Below are 11,352 nucleotides of genomic sequence, written 5' to 3'. Positions count from 1 at the left end.
CCCGTCTTCCGTCGGTGTCGCTCGTAGACTAGCTAGGCTTTGTGGAGGTTGTTGGTTCAGGGTACTGCGGAGAGGAGACCGCTGAGCTGTGAATATGCTTTAAGGCAGAGCCAAAAAGACATTAAAACAAACAGATGGACTTTTCATTTGCCCACTACCTCTTGGTGAATATATTTCAGATGCGTTTAATAAAAAGTTGTCTTTTTCTTGCCAGAACAATTGTCAAATATTTCAGCTGCAGAAATAAACACTGAGGAAATGCTCCCTTCAGCCTAAAGTACACCTCTCTCTCTGCTCTAATGGAGGATCTGCTGGAAATGAATTTTAAGATAAATAGATGGAATTGGCAGAAGTGTCATGTATTATTCAAAGGATTTGCGCCCCATCCATTCAGCTGTCACTCACAGCCTCTCCTCCTCTTTATCTCCACACATACTGTATACATCTGCACAAATGCAAACACACACACACACACACAAACACACACACTGTGGCTGTGACAGTCATGGTCTTATCATATTTCAAACACCTGTACATTTCTTTTCTGTGACAGATTCTGGAGAAACATCAATACGCTTACGTTCATCTCTCTTTCTCTCGCTCTCTTGCAGACGTATACACATAAAAAAAAATACTGAATACAAAGATGGTCCACCCTCTGACCTTCGCTGCGTACTTTGTCGGTGCCGTTTTGTATTGAAGCGTTAGATAAGAGGAGCGATGAAAATATATGGTGTTGCATACGTACCTCCCCATTGAAACACACTGGAACACTTGTTGCAGTAACCTAAACCTACACATTATCCGGCTTTAGTTTTGCTTTTGAAATCCTGATCTTGAAGTGCTTCTCTTTTTCTTGGCTAGTTGCATCATTCAGTTCTCCACTGGATCTCCCAACAGCTGGCGGTCTGTGGCTACCTCTGTCCAATGCAAATGTTGACAAAGAATTAGCTGTTGGAACGCATACAAAGACCCAAAAAGGCATACTTTGTGACACTATATTACAGATAGTGTCGTCTGAGGTCGCATTAAACACCTGATCACACACACAGACACAAGGGGAGGAGACAAAATAGCCATAAATCTGAGAGGAAGGGAGAGAGAGCACGAGCAACTAGTGTAAATGTGAACCGCATTGTTCTCACACTTTTTCTGGGGCTGTAAGTAAAAGGTGAGAGTGAAACTTAAAGGAAGAAGAAAATGCATTTTTTTTGTTTCCTTCTTTACCTCCCTAAGCCACCATTGCACTGTTTTGTATAAACTAACCATGAAGCATCACCACGCTGAAACGTCACACCACAACAGTTATTACCCTGATAATAAACGATGTTTTAAATCTCAGTCATACTGTTTAATTTATGACGCTGCTGTTTTATCCGCTGTCTTTTTTACGCCATAAAGGGAGCTTAAAGGGACAAACGTGCATCACCGCGGACTCGCTCTTGCTTGTCCTCCACGTGTAAATATAAATTTTGCAAGCTAACTACAACATCAGCAGTTGTCATGGGCTGTGAAAAAAAAAGATTTAAAAAAACGCTTTTCTCCAAGCAAGGGCTTTTAATTTTTAAAGGACAGGAGCACACAAGGGCTTTTTATGCTCAGCGCTGCAGCGGCGTCGTTTTAAGGGTGTTATGTGGAAGGAAAGGCAAAGTACATTTGCACACGAACAACCAGCTGAATAGCTAACGAAGGATATTACACGCTTCATGCTAAAGAGAAGCGGAGGTAGAGAAACTGTACTCTCCTACTCGTGTTAGTTAGCCTACAGGTTAGCCTTTAGCTGCTTCTTATTGGGCTAACTTTAGGTTAGATGGGTAACTTCCTGAAGTAATTAGAGATTAAGAATATTGCCTTAAGCAGAGGTAGGATAATTTTGATTAAGAATTATTTGAGTTAGCTTAAGGATGAAACATATATTAGCAAAATATTGTTAATCATACTTAGTGCCAAATATTACTCAAGATGTTTCCAGTATATCATGGCCTCCAGGTTTAGCTTCAGATCACTGCTCCAAGTACTCTTCTTTTTTCTTTTTCTTTTTTTTTTTTGCATAGGATTTCCTGCAGTATACTGACTCAGCAGTAGTAGCTATGTAGCTCAGCACATCAGGCCCCTCGGATCCTGAGGGCCTGCTGGAGGTCAGAGTTCAGAACCGCATCCATGAGCCATGTCAGCATTGACCTTTCAAACCATGCATGCCATATCCATCCGCTTCCAGTGCTTACATTCGCTGCATCTCTAATCGAGTCTCAAATGGCGCCCTGGTCTCTATGCTCCGTAGGGATTCTGCTACATTTAAGACGCCTTACAAGCGCGTGTGGGGCCCGGAAAGCCCGTACTGTGTTTAACGATGTTTACTCCAATAGAGCACGGGGCGCTTTTTGAGACCTCACCTCTGTCTATCTCTTCCTACCGCCATACAGCTTTGATACTCTGATATCAACAACAAATAATTGTATTATTAGTAAAAAAAAAAAAAAAAATTATTCTACTCTAAAGGTGCCACTGTGCAGAGGATGACTAACTCTGTCACATATTATAGTTATTATATCTATTAATAGGGGGGGGGTGTGGGGGGGGGGGGGGTCGAAAGGGAGCAGCGTTGGGAAGCAGGGGTCGTAGTCTTTGTAATATTATATTATTCTAGTTTCATTTTCTACTTTGATGTGGTTTGTGAGATTGTGTTGTTTCGATCACATCGGACGCCTCTTGACAGGAGGCGAAGGAAGAGACAGTGGAGCGCTCGGACGATCTCTCGTGGACATGAACCTCGCCTCACTGGTGCCAGAGGTCCACTTTACAGTTCATCAGCGGGACACTCAACACTGAAAGTGCAATACACACACACACACATGCATTCAGAGTAAAGTTGCTATACTTGTGAGGACTTATTCGCCCAATGCACTGCAGGCTAAAGCTCTGTTACCCGATACAGGAGCTGCATGCAGAAAACAATGCAATCCAATACAGCAGTCTGTAAAAACAGATACTTTTATGAAGCTTAAAAGTATCTGTTTTTTAATAAGACTGAAAGGGACAAAATAATAGAGACAGTTTACAATGTGAGGCACTATAACATAACTCAACCACAACCTCAACAATTTGATCCAAAGTGTTACCAAAATGTTTTTATTTCACAGATGTAATGTTATTTGACAGCCGTGATGAATTGTATTACATTATGACGGGGTTGCCTCGCTGTCTGCATTCCTACTTATTCTGTAACACCTGTCTAGATGGTTAGAAATGTCGTTACCTCTTACCTCCTTCACTTTCACTGTGGCTCCGAAAATAAGTCCTCTGTCCTGGTCCCTAAAGTAAAGAGAAACACAAAGCAACGTGGGAGCTTTGGAGCACATATTGTGATTAAATAATCAAGTTTCTCTTAAAATATAAAAAATCCTAAAAAACATAAATGTACCATATTGAGATATTAACCGCAAATTACGATATTAAATAAACTGAAACAATGGCCAACCTAAAATAAATTCAAATACAAAAGAACATCGTTATTTTAGATTTATTTTTAGGTTTTATGTGTGGGATATAGGTCCTTATAAGTATAGAAACAACAAGAACACACTCCATAATGGTCCCAGACATATACACAGACAACCATTTATGCACAGAAACACACACTCACACAGCACACACTCACAGCTTCAGCTTCGGCCAGTGCGGTGTGGGGAAAAGTGTGTCCTGTTTAAAAGAAAAGATCACTGTGTTGTGTTTGAAAAAAAAGAAAAAAAAATCATTGTAAGTGTTTCTTTGGGAGAAAAAAAACAACAACAAACTGTTTCTGTCGCTGATGTGTCGCTCCTCAATGGAACTACAAGTACACTGAGCCAGCCAATCAAACACGGAGGACCAGAAGAACTGTTTGAGAAATGTGAATTTAATGGAATACACAAACACATGCTATAAGCACTCTACACTTTGCACTTGCTACCAACACACACACACACACACACACAAACACGTACAAGGTTACTGTGTGAGGAGGGCTTACGGGTGGAGTTATGTGCCTGCATGTTTGTGTGTGTTAGTATTTGTGTGTGTGTGTGTGTGCGTGTGTGTGTGTGTGTGTGCAGTTAGCCTCTCCTCACCCATGCACCCAGTGCCTGCCTGTCCTGCCTTCAGACAGCTCCCAGATCAGCCATGGGGCTTCCAGTATGACCTCCTCTGCATTCCCACAACCTTTAACGGTTGCACTGGGATCAGTTTTAGAGCTAACTGCCCCGATCATTCCTCAGCAGACGCAGCCATACAAGATACAAGGACTGTTTCGGAAGTCAGTGGTTTCTGGCGTGTAATAATGACAAAATTCAATGAGTTTATGTTACAAGTCTAAGAGGGAAGTCATGTTTTTTATTTCAACGGTCCGACTGGTTCTGTTGGGTTTTTCATTTTGACGCTCCTGCTGTTCAGATCTGACTTGTGGTCTGTCTGTGAGGCTGATTTAGGATCGGCAGAGGGGGCTTAGCGGGATAGACAATACTCTATCGAGTCCCTAATGACAGCTGGTCTTGAATCAGCACAACCTGGTGTAGCCTGCTGTTCCTCGAGATCTCAAACTTCCCAGAAATCCGCCAAAAAAAAAAAAAAAAAACGTCTAGCTCGTCGTGTTTAACTTGTTGTGTTGCTGAGGATTTGTCTATAGGAGCTCTTACATGAAAGTGTTTCTTCTTTCAGATGACGTGAGAGGTCGTCCCACTTGTACTGCCAATTAGACCTGAATGTTGTTAATGTGGGACAATACATGGAGAGACTCTGGACAGGTACATTGTTAGTTTTCAAACAGAATCTATGATCGAAATAGCAGCCATGATTTCATAAATTATTCTGGCCTTGGTGCCTATTAAGCCCCTTTTCCAGACTGCCCGCTTCCTGTTCTTTTTTTCTTTGTGTGCCCGGCTTTAGCCCTTTAGCTAGAGAGATTTCGTACCTGTCTTGCATTTTACACATATTACTTTGACAGGAAGTACAGAGCGATTAAAATCTGCTTTTTACGGTTTTGCCTCAAGCCCCCTCGTTCAGACAGTGTTGTTTACATGCAGAACATATCCGAGGCCGGCATGGTTGACTGGCCAAGGATGAAAGGCCCAAAATGGCAGGATGTTTAAGCGGGCCTCGAGAGTTTCGCTCTGCATCAGGTGCATTCAGGCTCCCTCTTGCATGAATTGCTCATGAGCAGTATGGCAACGGTACATGTTAAAGTTTTCTTCCTCTTGAACGTATGTTATTGGAGTTTAGAGTGAAATCACGAGTTGGTCTTATACAAAAAAAAAAAAGATAAAGTGATTCTTGTTGAGACACTTTTTATTGATACTCCCAACAGAGTCACAATAGATTTTCACACCAATTCCTACAATGTCTATGTGATATTGGATTACTACAGATTTTTGTATGAGTCAAACTCTCCTCTGAGGGAGCAATGCCCCAAAGAAACTAAATTGCCCATCACCTTCTATGAGCCATGTTTTAGTGGGTAGAGTCGGGCTGCGAGGCAACAACGCTAAGAGGAGACTCAGGAAGATGTCACTCAATTAGTCTCCACACAGTGCTGCCAGATTAACTGGAAACACCTGTGTAGGTGTTCAGAGGCTTTAGCTTTTCACGCTAACAGCACTGCTATTAGCATTTAGCTCAAAGCACCACTGTGCAGCCTCACAGAGCCGCTAGCATGCCTGTAGACTCTCTGTCTTGTTATTTAAAAATTAAGATACAAAAGAATCTAAAGCGGTAAATGACTGTAACCTGACTTTGTCCACTTTAAACTGACCTGACGACTGTTAGAAAACAAATGCCAGAACACAAACTCAGGAGAAGAGAGGGAGTTTAGTGACATTTTATCTTTTTAATAATCTATTTACAGTACAGTGACAAAGATGGAGCAGTCCGCAAAAAAAACTGAGTGAAAGATCCAGAATATCAGTAAAAACAAGGCTTAATATTGAGTTGTTATCGTGTTTATTATGTGTAGCAATGACGTGGCAAAAAGCCAAACGTTTCTTTGTTTTTTTCAGGGAGAGTATGTTGCAGGCATGTAGCAGTTTGCTTTGGGTTAAAACTATTCAGCGACAGTTTAAGCAAAAACAAATTCAGGCAAATTGGACACTCGGCATAGTTTCGTCAAAAGTTGGCGCTATTCGCTGCTCATGGCTGTAATCTAGCAGTAAACACAGTAGAAGAAGAAGTAGAGGAAGCAAACCCTGAAAGGAAACAAGTCGACCTGATCATTCACGTGAGTTAAGTTTAGGAAAAGATCAATGTTTGGGTTGAAATGAACTCTTTCTGGCAGAAAGGCAAACTTCTCCCATGTGAGATAAATGTTTGCTACGTCCGAATTTATTCGAAATCCATTTAAAGCATCATCTCTTTTCAACAAAGGCAAATCCCTCAATCAAGCGTAAAAAGATGTTATCTCTCCAGTGAGGAGGTTTTATCGAACTTTGCCGTTTCTATACAGCTTTTCTATTGAGATGCTTCAAAATGTCAATGGAAGCACGGCTAGTGTTGCCTCGCCGCAGTGACGAGAGGGGAAAAGGAACACCTAAAGACAAACAGCTGATGCAGCATCAACACATAAAATCCCCCAAAAGATGTGGCTCCTAATTTTAAAACACGTAAACGCGTGGCGACGGGGGATATGGTTGAAAGGTTGTAGGTGATCAACTGTTTTAAATCTGTGTCAATGGGCAGCTTTTTATCCTGCTCCATACCTCTGAGCCCTATCATGAGATACTTAGTCCTCTAAAAACACACACACACACACACACATGCATGCAGAAACATGCTGGCACTCACATTCGTCTTTCTATACACAGGCACACCGACTGTATAACTATCACAGCTCACACACACACATATATATACAGACACACACACACACACACATAGCTGCCAGCCAGTTTCACTGTATACTTTATAATGTAAACCTCCAACTAACAGCGGTCTGACACGGACACATGCTGTGAACAAAAGCACACTTTTACTTACATGATATAAATATGATTACCTATATCTAGAGAGAAGGAATATTATATACAGTATAATGAGTAGAAAATAAAGAGTCACCTTTTCAAAGTGCCTGTGGTGAGTTCCTTTTGTATTTGAATGTCATGTGTGTCAATGTATGTGTGACCTGCTCAATATCGATGAGAAAACGCACATGTCCTCCCTAAACCTGCACACGCATACAGACGCACTAAGATGCGGATCAGATGCGCTTGTGTCAACCGTTCTGAACGAGCTGTCCGATAGATGACTCCCCTGCTTATTGCCACACAGATGTCTGAGTGACGGACAGAGAGAGAGAGAGAGAGGGCGGGAGGAGGATGAGAGTTAAGAGGGGCGAGAGAGAAAAGCTAATGAGGAGACTGGAGGATGTGCCAGATTTGAGGTGTTTGAAGATGATAAAGAGAGGGAAGCATGCGGACTATGTGAGCACGCGTGTATTTATGTTTGTTGTGTCACTTTTTCTGATCAGAGTGATTTTGAAAATGATAATATTCCTTCATCCCTGTGAGAACATTCATGTACAGTGTTTGAATCCACGTGTCACATCAGGTCGACCTCCATCTGTTCCCAGAGAGCGTTGCAGGAGCCAATCGAATCCATTGATTTCGAGGCATCATGGGTGATCGGTGCAACCAGCTCAGTATCGTGGCAGTTCTTGAAATAGTCATGAAAATGTAATTCTTTGGTTCGTGTACGGGGACACGAATTATCTGTTTTTTCTTGTGCCGCTTAGGACGAAAGATGCAAGATGATCATCCAGGTAGAGAATCAGAAAAGAAACCTACATTCGCAAACACATTCAGACTTATTTTTCATACCTCCTCAGGCCTCTGAAATGAATTCCAATTAAACGATCTGAGAAGAGCAAATCTTTGCCCACGATTAATACACACAACCCGTTCTCACTCCCAATGCGTCACATACCGCAGCTTGGTCAGTGCGTCTGTTTGCGACGCGTTGGGCTTTCAACCGCCTCCAATGTAAACACACCCGTGTCCTTATTACACACTCACGGCAACTGACGTAGCATAAAGAGCGAGATAACTACCAGAGGACTTTCGTCTAGACCGCTGTTCATGTCCCGTCTGAAACTAGAAGTATACGTCGACATTTTGTCACACCGTTAGTGCCGTTAGTCACGGGACTCACGTGAGTCGCTGGTCACTTGTGAGTCATTATTTAGTTAAGTTAAAGGAACAATGTGTGAGATTTCTCTCTCTTTCCTTCTCAGTTTTCACCTCTTTGATCGCTGGTGTGTAAGTGCGTGTGTGTGTGTGTGTGTGTGTGTGTGTGTGTGTGTGTGTGTGTGTGTGTGTGTGTGTGTGTGTGTGTGTGTGTGTAGTTGGAGGAGCTCAGCCCGGCAGAGAGAGCATAGATGCACGCTGCAGCGAGCTGTTAAATTACACCAAAACATAAATATGTACTAATTAAAAGCACCAGCAACGTCGGAGCTTATCAATACGCTGATCTTCACACAGAGTTTCGGTAGCCATCTCTACCTTGATGTAATGTAAAAACACAAACTAGAGCCAGTTTGTCCATTCAGGGCTGCTGTAGAAACAACATGGCGGTGCAAGATGGCGGACTCCCTGGAAGAGGAACTGCCCCCTATGTAGATATAAATGTATCTTATATTTATATAATATATTCCATTTCTGCCAATTAATCACCCTTAAATGTTTCACACTGTTCCTTTAACGTCGACCACGTTCTTGTCCTCAACCTAACAAAGTGGCTTTGTTGCCTGAACCTAACTTTCTGTAAAGATGAATCACACTTCCACATCAAAAGGACAAGAATTTCTGTGTTTCGACACTTGGACCGATTTTACTTCTCCTCGCATTTTGCATTCGTGTGTGCGCGTGTCGAGCCTAATTTGTTTCTGATTTCCTTGTCACACAGCAACACCACATAGAGTGTGTGATGTGAGACGGAAGGATTCAGCGGAGAGCTCAGATTCCTCTGCTGAATATTCATGACTGCGACGTCACCGATGGAGCTCCGCGTCGTCGTCATAGAGATTAGAGCGGATGACGGGATTACGGGAGAGTCTCGGCCGCGCTGGGATTGGCTGCCACTCTGCTTTTGTTCCTCTTAACTGCCTTTATACGTGACGTTTTGTCGCTCAATCTTTCCTCCCGCTCATCTCTTCTGCTGCATGGAGATACTGTGACCATCGCCCACGTTTCATTTTTCCTCGTTTCCCCTTTTCACCCTGGCTCTCTCTGCTGATCCTCTTAGCCATTTTTTCCCTCCGCCACATTTTTCTGTTTTTGAACACCCCCCCCCCCCCCCCCCCTCCTCCCATCGAGCAGTATGGTACTGTAGTAATTGCTTTCTTCAGCTCCATTGGCCCAATAAGAGAAAATGGCCCCTTATGCTAATAGCCCATAAAAAGACACTGAGCATTTCCCAGCAGGAATCCCACATCAGATTATGTGTTAGTGCTGTGCCAGACAGCAATGTCTTACCTCCATGTGCTCTAAAAATAAAACAGGAATTTGTGAAAAAGATGTGTTCCGTATGCTGAAAGTCATTGAGTTAATAGTTCACTGGTGACAAAGCATCAAAAACGTTTAGATTTCATGCAGTCCAATACAAGAGTACCTCTAATTTAAGCTTCAAAGACACTTACAGTGAGCTCCTATGGAAAAAGAAGAACAGCCTGATTTGATTGTTATCACACCATCCTCCATCAGGCGTTAAAATCACACCTATGTGTGAGATTTGGGTCAAATCAAACACTGGTGCCTCATTGGATGAGGCCACAGGAAGTCCCTGTGACACGGCGATGATGTCACCAAGGCTCTATAAACGGGCTCGTTTGAGATGAACTACGTCTCGCCTGGAAAGTGGTCGAGAGCAGGCGGCAGCAGCAGGGGTCAAGTCGGAGAGTTTTCAGGACAAACAGGACATTTTATTTTTTTTCATTTTAAATTCTTATTAACAAGGTGAACTGGCAGAAGGCAAAGCATCCTGAGGGAAGGGGCTAAAAAAAGAGAAATGTCAAAAGTTAAAAAGACAGCAGCACACATCCAAACATTTCCAACACACCCACCATTATTAATATTGTATTAATATCAATAACTTAATTGTCATACTTGATAATAACCAAACATGCTTCTGCCAGATCCCAACAGGGCTCTGATTCGTCTGTGACCAGGAAACTGAGGCTGATATCAGCGTCACTGATCACACGCTGCATCGTTTCCTGTCAGTTAGCCGTGAGTCTGAAGCTATGACGAACTCCGCCACCAACAATATAAAACACTGCACACAGAGATCATTACTGAATATACATTGATTGCAGAAATATTAATTTACTACATATATAATAATATATAATAATAATAATGTTTGTGCGAGTGTGTGTGTGTTCTCTGATTTGAAAATCCAACAGTAATATTTGAATAAAACACGTCATCTCTAAATCAGAGTCCTACCTGAGCCCCACAGCAACTGCAGCAGCATCGACAGGGGATCCATGACGTCCAGGTACACCGTCTCTCTGCCCGTCTGTGTGTCTGCGTGCTGTCCTCGCTGTACATCCGCGTACAGGAGGAGGTGGAGCTTTGCTGATGTAAAGATCTGTCTTTAGTTTTACAGAGAAGAGTCTCTGTCACATGATCAGGTTCTTCTGTCCACCATGTTTCCAGTGTGACCAGTGGATCATACAGTGTTTCACACTGGTGTCTTCGTTCTCACTTTAGTCTGACACAAATCTGTTTAGTTATTGTCCCGTACAGCATGTGGGCTCATGGAAGTAGTGTAGAACCATAGAACTACAAATCTATAGAGCAAGAGAAATAGAAATATAGGAAAAGTTAGATTCTCTTTGCGGTCATTTTGAGTCTCTTTAGAGTTGTTTTAATATGTTTGTGGTTGTTTGGAGTCTCTCTGTAGTTGGTTCACGTCTCTCTGTAGTCGTTTTAAAACTTTATGGTTGTTTTAGTCTTTTTGTAGTAGTTTTTTGTATCTTTGTAGTAGTTTTAAGTTTCTTCGTGGTTGTTTTACGTCTCGTTGTGGTTGTTTTAAAGCTTTTGTGGTTGTTTGGTGTCTCTCTGCAGTTGCATTATGTCTCTTTGTAGTCATGTTGTTACAATTTGTTGTTGGTAAGCTGCAGGATGTTTTTCAGCTCTGAACCGACGGTCCATCTGACTGTCGATCAACAGATCAATATCTCTCTGACCACATCCAGCCACCTTCCTGTGTGTTGCTGTGGTGATCCATACATCATGTGTGCGTCAGTTTGTTTCTTCTTCACTGAATAGTTTATAGCGATTTATTAGTTCTGGTGATTTAGTGAACTCCTGATTAAAACTGACTCTGTTG

This window comes from Pholis gunnellus (genome assembly GCF_910591455.1).
Source record: "Pholis gunnellus genome assembly, chromosome: 17".
NCBI classification, from domain to species: domain Eukaryota; kingdom Metazoa; phylum Chordata; class Actinopteri; order Perciformes; family Pholidae; genus Pholis; species Pholis gunnellus.
This window is presented reverse-complemented; position numbering follows the sequence as displayed.